The sequence below is a fragment of the Cloeon dipterum genome, chromosome 1 (assembly GCF_949628265.1).
Source record: "Cloeon dipterum chromosome 1, ieCloDipt1.1, whole genome shotgun sequence".
Lineage (NCBI taxonomy): Eukaryota > Metazoa > Arthropoda > Insecta > Ephemeroptera > Baetidae > Cloeon > Cloeon dipterum.
This window is the reverse complement of record NC_088786.1, coordinates 10,077,602-10,087,439: the sequence shown is the minus strand read 5'-3', so window position 1 is coordinate 10,087,439 and position 9,838 is coordinate 10,077,602.

Here is a 9,838-nt window from a genome sequence, read left to right as displayed (position 1 = left end):
AAATAAAATATTAAAAAAACGCACCGAAAAATTGCTCGCACCGAGTGGTAAAAATTTATATGCTTTGAAAAGTCTTCCAAATTTGGTTATATATAGTTGTTTCAGGTTTTTCAACCGTGTATGACAAAAGGCGTTGAAGCCAGAAGCGATTCTCGCCAGGGGCCGCAGGATATGGGACACACTGCTCCCTCTAACAATAAGGACATGCCAATTAACAGTTATCTCTCTAGCAACACCGGCACCTCTGCAAGGTGTTTGACGCGGGGTGCACTCCATTTTTCAGGCTTGACATTCTATTCACAACATGTCACAATTTTCTATAAACAATATACTTTATGAGCCTAAGAGCTCGCATTGTTAAAGTATTCTTTTACAATAGGGACAAGACTAAATATATTTCTGGGATCTATTGTAGTCGCAGGTTGGCCAAACGCACATCATGCGAGCGTCACCAGTTCAGGTGTTTGAGCTTCTGACAAATTATGCTTGCAAGCGAGTGCACTCGCACCCCTCATTTAGTGCCTGTTTGGGGAAAAAGGCTCGTCTATTTCAAATAGGCGACAATGTATTCTCACAGCGAACAATCACATCATGTCGGTTCGCGCGAAACTCATACAATACAAATTTTGTTAAGTGCGTGTGTAAAGGGAGACAAAAGAAGGAACAGAACAATGCAAAAAATTAAAATTTATGATTCTCTTTGAATAATTACGTGTTTAACCTAGCCTCAAGCAAATTAACCTTTACAACGTTACACTATTATTGACTTTCCAATGCTAGAGATGGCAAAAACTTGGTTAGTAAAAAGTGACTCAAAATGCTAAACCAACTCAACTGGCTAGAAGTCTTCCAAGTTTGGTGATGCAGTCGTTTCAGGTTTTCCAACCCTGTATGATAAAAAAAGCATTAAGGCCAGAAGCGATTCTCGCTAGGGGCCACTGGATATGAGTAACATCTAAGGGCACGCCATTGAATTATTCTCTCTCCTTTTGCAACTCCGACACCTCCACTCCTCAAGGTCGGTTTGACGCAGGGGTGCATGTTGCACGACATGCCATTATAAACTTGACATTGTTACAATTTTCTAAAACACAGCATGAGCCCAATTGTTCGCATTGTTAAAGTATTCTTTTAGAAATAGGATCACCAAGATTTGTGTTTTTATTTGAGTATTTCTGGGATTTATTACTGACTTTCCAATGTCAGAGATACTTAAAAGGTGTTAATAAAGTGACTCAAAATGCTAAAATAGCGAGTTCACCACTTGCTGATTTTCACAGCTATTTCCACCGGCTTCAGGAAAAAAATGTCTGGTGTTTCAAAAGAAAGAGCTCGGTACGAAGAGGTGGAAAGATGACCATATTATATATTGGCCAACCTTCCTAGAAGCCACTCTTATTATCCGCTCGGTATGGTGTCATTGGAACTGTAGCGGTTCCCGCTTATTGGCGTTAACTTAGTTTGTAACCTTTAGATGTCACTTGTAACTGTATGATAAGCTTTTCTCATTTACCCTGTATAATTTACCTTCACTGACCGCTCACCTACGCACGCATACGGTCATGTCGCATTTACCTCTCCGGCCGGGAGTATAATGTCGTGCGCATATATGACGCTTGTAATAACTTATAGACCCGAAGATAATACCGGGGTAAGCATTGTATTTAACTGTGATAATTATTGTTATTCTCGACTCGCATATTGATGCGTTAATTAATTGTTTATATATTGACTTTCCTTTGAGATTTTATTGTGAATATTTATTATGTAAAACTTTACAGTCTTAATTATGGATTAAATACTACGACTACTAAGGAACTAGATGCATTTCCTTTTGGCTCGAACCGAGTAACCCACAGAACCATGTGAGCTTAAGGAGAGCAAAGTTTAATGGAAAACGGAGCAGAGGCTAAAAATTCCATTGTATTTTTTGGTGTTCAAACTAATAAATAATACCACCTCATTGTAAGGGAACTTGTTGAAGGTCAGAATTAGTCAATGCTTCTTTTTTGTGCATCTTTTTGAATTCAACAGAATTAAGTATATGAAAAGAGTGTGTGTTCGGGAGACTTTTAAGGGTAATTGTCAATTTTACCGACTTTATTTCTCCATCCTGAATTTTACGTATGTTGTAATGTAAGCACACCACTGGAAAGCTCGTTTATTTTTCTAGGTAATCATATGCATAACATGTGGGTTACATATCAAATTCCGACGTAAATTACGAAAGTAAAATCACCGGATGATATTGTCGTCGTGTCGGACGCGTGACACGAATCCTTAAATTCAAAATATCTCGCGATCTATCAGAGTCTCCATCGATTTCTCTTCACCATTCGATTCTACAAATTCAGGGCTACATTTTTTACGTTTTCATGAAAAAAATCCGAGGGGGCGTATTTTGCGATATTTTTAATTGAACATTTTGCACGCGAATTTGTGACCTTGACCTTTGACCTACAAATTTTTTACCAATGGAAAAATTGTTCTACTGAAAAAGTTACGTGTGGAGGTGAAAAAACCACATCGAAATTCCAATCTGGACCGAAGATACCTTGATATTTCGGATTTACTATGTGAAATTTTCCGTTTTCGAAAATCGTGATTTCCCAAAAAGGCCCCGAATTTTTTGCTCAAAATTTCAGGTTACACACTATGAAACACCCCTAACAACATATGTAAAATTCAGGATGGAGAAATAAAGTCGGTAAAATTGACAATTACCCTTAAAAGTCTCCTGAACACACACAAGAGAAAAAATTCAAATTTATTTTGCTGACGTAGGATATGACAATGCCGTATTTATTTGTGAATGAATCCAATTTTAAGAATATTAATGGATCTTTATCGAAGGTCAGAAATTTTTCCATTGATTTCGCAGAAAAACCTTTCCAGTAAGAATTCAGTATTTTTATTCGCGTATTTTTAGCTTGCAATTTCGTTAAACAAGCGTTTAGTCTACAGATAAAAATGCAATCAGTGAAAAGCGGGCATAATTTATTCGCTCGGGAGTGTCGTGCGTCATAATAGGGGTGAGGGCCCTTATTTATGTTTAATGGAATCCCTCAGTGCACTACTTAGTCGGCCAGCGAGCAAGCAGAAATTCTATCTCTGGCCTGCCGCTGCCCATCTCTGCTACTCGACCTCTCTTATCTTTTTATGTTTTACACTCTCTGTGAAGGGGGACGAGTGCCGGCCAAGTGAGAGAGAGTGAGCGAGCGAGAGCCTGCTATACATATTACTCTCCGCAGCGTGGTGTGAGTGAGTGCGAGTGCGAGAGAGAAGTGAAAAGGAGCTTCCAACACATGTGTCCACTTTATCTATGTACATGAAAATCTAATTTAATTCTCCGTCGGTCCCCTGGCAAACTTATTCGGACCGTTTCTTTATCACGCACACGGCGCCTGCGTCAAATTTAAGATTTGCAGTCTGCCAAAAGAACTGCGTTTATCATGATTAACATCTAGAGAGTGGACAACCAAGAATAAAAATATGTGCGTTTTCTCTCTGCTACAAAAACGAAGGAAAGTCCCTAAGAAATTCGATTCTTATAGTATTCAAGAAACTGCTCATTGAAAGAATTCATTAAAAAAAAAAACAGAATAAAATTCAAATTGAGTTTGAGCTTTTGTAGTTGAGATCTTGTTTAAATATTACGGCGGGTCGTGTATAGGCTTCTGTACCAAAAACATTATTTTTTACTAAGATGTTCGCAAAGGAAAGGGCGCTGTGTATGATTTAGGGGCAATTAAATCATTTTGGTAACTAAATATAAGCTAACTAGTTCATATTTTTAATTATTTATTTCCTTGACTTTGTTATGGACTACATAAATTAGGAGTGTTAAGAGTTTCGCGAAGGACAAAAATTATGTGATAAAATAAAAATAAAAGACATATAGACGGACAATAGATCGGCAAAATTAATTAGAAAATTTTATTCCGTAATCTCACGAAGTGACTGCAATAAACAAAGTGAATATTTGATGTAGTTTTAAATCATCAACTCCATTAGATCCGTTTTTATTATAATCTGAAAGATATATTGCTTCAAAATTATATTTAAAACTTTGGAGAGTGAAAGAAAATCAATTTAAAAGTGTGTAATTGTAGCGTTTCTCGTTCTACGTTCTAATGGTCAGGATAAACATCAAAGCAGTGGCAGCAGCAGGAGGGCAAAGGTGGAGCAAACTAGAGGAGCACTTCTCGGGCGCGCTATTTTGCGGCACACCACGACAAACATGCAAACATGCTGCTGCCTCGCCAGCCGGCCGGCTGGCCGACCAGCCTAACTCTCTTTCGGACGGACCTGCATTCGGTCCGTCGGTTCGCGGTGCTCGGTCCAGCCGTGTAAGGAGATTTACTTAACCCCATATCTCTGCATCATGTTGATGTGGTTTGCAACTTCGTATTTACCTTGCCGTGTTTGCCATATTTGCTGGATTAGCATGCCTGCGCGTCCCCGCTCTCTCTCATTTGCTTGGCCAAACGCAGCTGTGTTCCCAGTGCTCGCCCTATGGATGCGCACATCATGCCAGAACCGAGTTAGCTTGAAAAATACATATTAACAGCAGTTTCTCTATACTATTTGAATACATTGTAAAAATTAGTCTTCTAAATATAAAATAAATCTCCTTGATATCATCGGAATTATGAATTTTTGTTCCTCTAATTCTATTTATCTCTTAATTTTGATATTTTGCAATATAATCGTAGTATCCAAACGATCCATCAAACATTATTGTTAGGTATTAACAAATGTTTTAAGTGGCGAAATTTAAAAACAGTCCAAGATGAAAACAGTGTTATGTATTCTTTATACACGTTTTCAAATAAAAGTTATATGTATTATTTAAAAGTCCTCTTACACGAAATATAGGTTTACATAGAATTTTGTTCTTGATAAGGGAAAAAATGAAAAGAGCTTTTATGAAATCCGAATGGAGGCGAGGCATGCTACACGCTCGTCATTGAAGCCATGCGGCGTGCATACCTCGTAGGTGCTCACAGCGTTGCTTCCTCCTCTGCCCACTGGCAGCACCTCACTGCATTCAATCTGCTCCTCAATTCTCAATTTTCTCTTTGAAATAACCATTTAAATACGATTTCACGTTCTGAAGGATTAACATATTATTATTACTCCTACACATTTTTAAGTTTAAGCAGCTAAATAAAAGTGAAATGTTGACACAATAATATTCAGGTATATATTAGAAATAGCATTTCAAGATAAATTAATTTTAACTACGGTAAATTTATTTTTGTATTTAACAATCAATTTCTCGGAAAAAATGCAAATTTTTAAATAGACAGAGGAAGTAGAGTAAATATAAATGCCCGAGCTTCTTACATGACTAGAAAAATATACTAGAATCATTGAGATCTTAAATTTTAAGGAGATTGATGCGCTAAATTTGAGTAAACCCCCTAAATAGTTTACTTGAAATGACGAGACGACAGTAAAAACTGCCATAATACTCGAAGTAAACGAGCTAACAGATCAAGCGATCGTTGAGCACTCTACTTTATTATTATACCTCACTCAAATAATAATAATGTGCTTCCTGCACAAGTAAAACAACTAGAAAAGTTCAAGCTATTTATGAAAAGTGTGATGAAATTATTGTTCCATCTTATGTGTAATGACAAATTTAAATATTTTTAGGTGCGATTTTAATGTGAACTTAGAGTTAGACAGAAATTAACGAATTCAAAATGGTATACTTGTAAATATCTCGCCATAATTCTATTAAATTGTTTTCAAATCCACATTTTTTTTAACATTGTGAAATGATAGTTTAATGTTTAACCAACTTTTTCCAACCATAGATTGTTAGGTCTCTATCAAAAACTTTTGAACCAATCGTTGGGGGCTACGATATAACATAAACGATATAAACTACACATATATACAAATAGCATTATTGAATTTCGATGAGTTTTTCTTCTTTGCCAATGTGATCTAATTAATTACTAAAATTTTGTTTGGTTTACCAATTAGACGGCGTCACTACTGAGAATGTTTTTTATTTAAATAATTTTTATTATTATTCATTTTATTGGACACCATCGGTGTACAACTAAAAGTCAATTACAAATTTATTTATTATAACGGAATGCTTGTGATAAAGTTAAAGGTTTTTTGACACAGTCTAGTAAATGGTACATACTAGAAAGCAAAGAATCACAACATTTACAATTAGCGGTGACTTCGAGATGAAAACATTTTTGTGAACAAACGAGGAAATGATAGCAGTCCAATCCAAATTACACATAGCAGGGGTTTCAAAAAATTTTGGGTCAATAGATTGTCGTTTAACATTCATATTATTCAAAAACTTCTCATAGGCAATTGTAGAGGGAAGAGAGTGTTTAGATTTAAGGTCATTAACAAAATAATCAGTCTGAACCAATTCATAGACAAATCTGGATTTCATTCTCTTGTCTACACTGAGGGCTTTTTTAAAGAATCTAGATTTAGCACATTCCAACTTGTTAAGATCATTCAGAGATAAATGAGACCAAATTGCTTCTTTAAATAATTTTAATGGTTGAAATATTTACCATGGTAGGGTCAGATTGCTCACGTGGGATCAAGCGTAAGATGCAAAGCAAATGTGTTGCTAAATAATTTCTTTTCAATTTAAGGTTTTCTGCAACGATATATATTTATTTTTTTTTAAAATAAAATCAAATAATTAAACACATCTATACACTTTGGCTGCAATACTATAAATTGTAGAAATAAAAATTCTAAAAAATTAATTTACATATTTATTAACGTTTTTAAATTATTTGATCAAACTTTTGTTACTAATTTTAATTGAATATTTTGCTTTATTTAATTATTTTGTTTTCTTTGTATACATTATTAAGTTGTTTTCAATATTATTTGTAAGATACAATAGTAAAAGGCCTACGTGCCATGGTTTACAAAAGGCGATTAAAATGCGAGCGAGTAGACTGCAGGTAGCCGCCGCACTCATTTACTTAATCATAAGATAATTGGCTCGAGGATTCAAAGGGGCCGTGAGAGGAAAGTGCACTCTCCGAAATTAGGAATAATTTATTAGGCTGGCCGGCGTCCTGGGTGTTTGTAATGAGATGCCTGATGGCTAACAAGGGGTGAGTGTATGATGAGCTGCGAGCAGGGCTATTTGCATTGTTAACAACTCTGCGCGCTCTCGCTGGCACTCCACATCGCAATCTCGGGAACTCAAGGTATGTCCATTTGTACAACAAACGCACACTCACACACACACACGCGAAATAAGCACATAAGGGTGCGGATAATGCGGGGAGGAGAAAACGAAAAGCAAAGCAAAGCGCCCTCGTGCGCTCGCTCTCTGCAGCGCAGAATTTCATGCATATTCTTTTTTCTTTAACTCGCCGCTCTCCTCGCAGGCCGCTTTGGCTTAGCGGGTGCGGTTCGACTCTCTGAAGCAGGCAAATTTAAGCTTGTCCAGCGGCGCTGCGCTGCAGCTTGAACCGGATTACGGCTAATTCTCTTCTCTCGCTCTCCTCTGCCAGGAAAAGAACATTTTCTCTCTCTTTTCCCCCGCATGCAAAACGCCTGCGAGCGCCGGCATCAGCAGCCCGCTGAAATTCTCCCCACGCGGTAGTGGAAAATTGACCGACGCGCTTCTAGCTTTCTAATATGATGCATTTTTTTTAAATCACATTACCTGATATCTATGTTAAAGTAGTCACTTCAAATTTGTGAGCCATTTTGATTTTTTCTATCAATTTCCAATGAAAATCACAACGATTTAAAATTTGGAAAACATAGTAATTACTCCTGACCAAGATTGATTTGCCGTTAAACATTTTAAAACTTAAGGGAACGTCATCCTTCTCAGTGTCCATCTCTATGAAATTAAAGTTTGGTTCCTTACGAAAAACCACTACTTATCATTGCATAATCAAACTGTTCCCTCTTTCTTTTATTTTTGCATAGAATATCCAAGGTTTTGCTTTGCATAATCTTAAATAATTTCTTGTTACTGATGACACTAACTTAGCTTCTTAGATGGCAGATAGATATTTTAGCAATAGTTCTATGCGTTCTACAGAACTTAGGTATGTAGTAAATTTATTAATAATAAACATTCTACTTCCTGCACACAACAAAATTTAAACAAAACTTATAACCACATATTATGGACTGTGTTTAATTTTAAACGTAAATATTTTCAGGTAAATAAAATAAAATAAACTAGAAAACCATACAAACAATAAAAGTTTGATAGATACAAAGATATTTAATTAAAACAAACTAATGAAAGATCAGTAAAATAAATAGTTATATTTACTTGTTTATTTATTAAAGTTAAAATTGCTTACTTAAAGTTTAAAATATTTATTGTAACTCCAAAGCAAATAAATGTAACATTTAAGTTTTTTAAAAGTTTTGATTAAGATTGTTTGGTGATTCTACAACAAGAGCAATCGTTATTATTTAGTACAATGATTAAAATTTGTTTGATTTTAATATTAAACTCTAACAAATGTTTCACTTGGTAGATTATTGAACAGTTATTACCAAACTTTTTTCTTTTCGAAGGTTGGAACTGTCAATTTGCCACAACGAGTGCTGACGTGCTGTACCACTTCATGTGTGCATATATGCTGCGGCTCCATACGTGGGTAGGAAGGAAGGTAGTATAATTAAAGTAAATGCCAGCTAAGTTCCCAGCATATTCACTAGAGTGTGTGTATATGTGCGAGGATGAAGGAAAGGGGTTAAATGTGGGTGGCTGGCTGGGTACGAGGGGGTGCTTTTTACTGGGCCGAAGCACATATATGCAGGAAGGGCAGGCGCAAGCGGTGTACCCCTTTATTATTCCACGATCGCGGCCCCTCGGCTGCTCCCTATATGCTCTGGTCCATTCTTTTGCGCAAGGAATTCTTTGCCTAGAACGCACACACACATGCACACGTGTGCAGTTCCGAAATGCTGCCGAGTCAATAAGCGCCTTTGTTCGAATTAATATTCACTCTGGCAGATAAAATATTAAATCTGGAAGGGAGTACGTTCGAGTGGAGCGCGCCCCCACACGCAGTTAGTAGCCCTGACAACAAATAATAAGCCTCTCATGCGATGATGATGATGATGGTGATGAGATTTGTTTGACAGCGTACTCTGCGCTTGTGCTCGAATCGTGTTCACCGCTGCCGGCAAAGTGAGCTCCTGCACTGCGCTGCTGACGCGAAAACAAAACCCGAGAGTGAGAGCGGCTTCTCTCATCTTTTACAAATGATGACAAAGTGTCGGCCCGCCAAAGAGTCATATTTGCAGACGGTTGTCATTAATTTGTGCCAAGCTGCTAGGATTTGGATTTGAGATTTAACAAGCACGGTTGTAGGTGGATCTATAGGAAATTAATGGACGAGAAGTTGTAATATCTCTATGCTATTTCAGCATAATCATTGCACAAGTATTGAGTTTGGTATCTAATTATTGCCTTCTTGATTAATCAATATACGTATTGAAAGCGATCCATTCTGCTTTTATTTACTGCTTATAATATGCTGAAAGAGCATAGAGATGTTACAAAGTTACATCAGAGCGAAAAGATGTGCTAATAATGCTCATGAAATATTGATACAAGAGAAATTTTGGAGTGACACCATCTTTTATTTTTCATTAATCTTTGGTCTAGTGAGCACGCGATTTCAACATATTATTTTAATTCGTGCAGAACTAGGTAACCCTGGGTCTTTAATAATTGGCGATGATCAAATTTATAATGTTATTGTTACTGCCCATGCTTTTATTATAATTTTCTTTATGGTTATACCAATCATGATTGGGGGTTTTGGTAATTTCCAATCTTTTT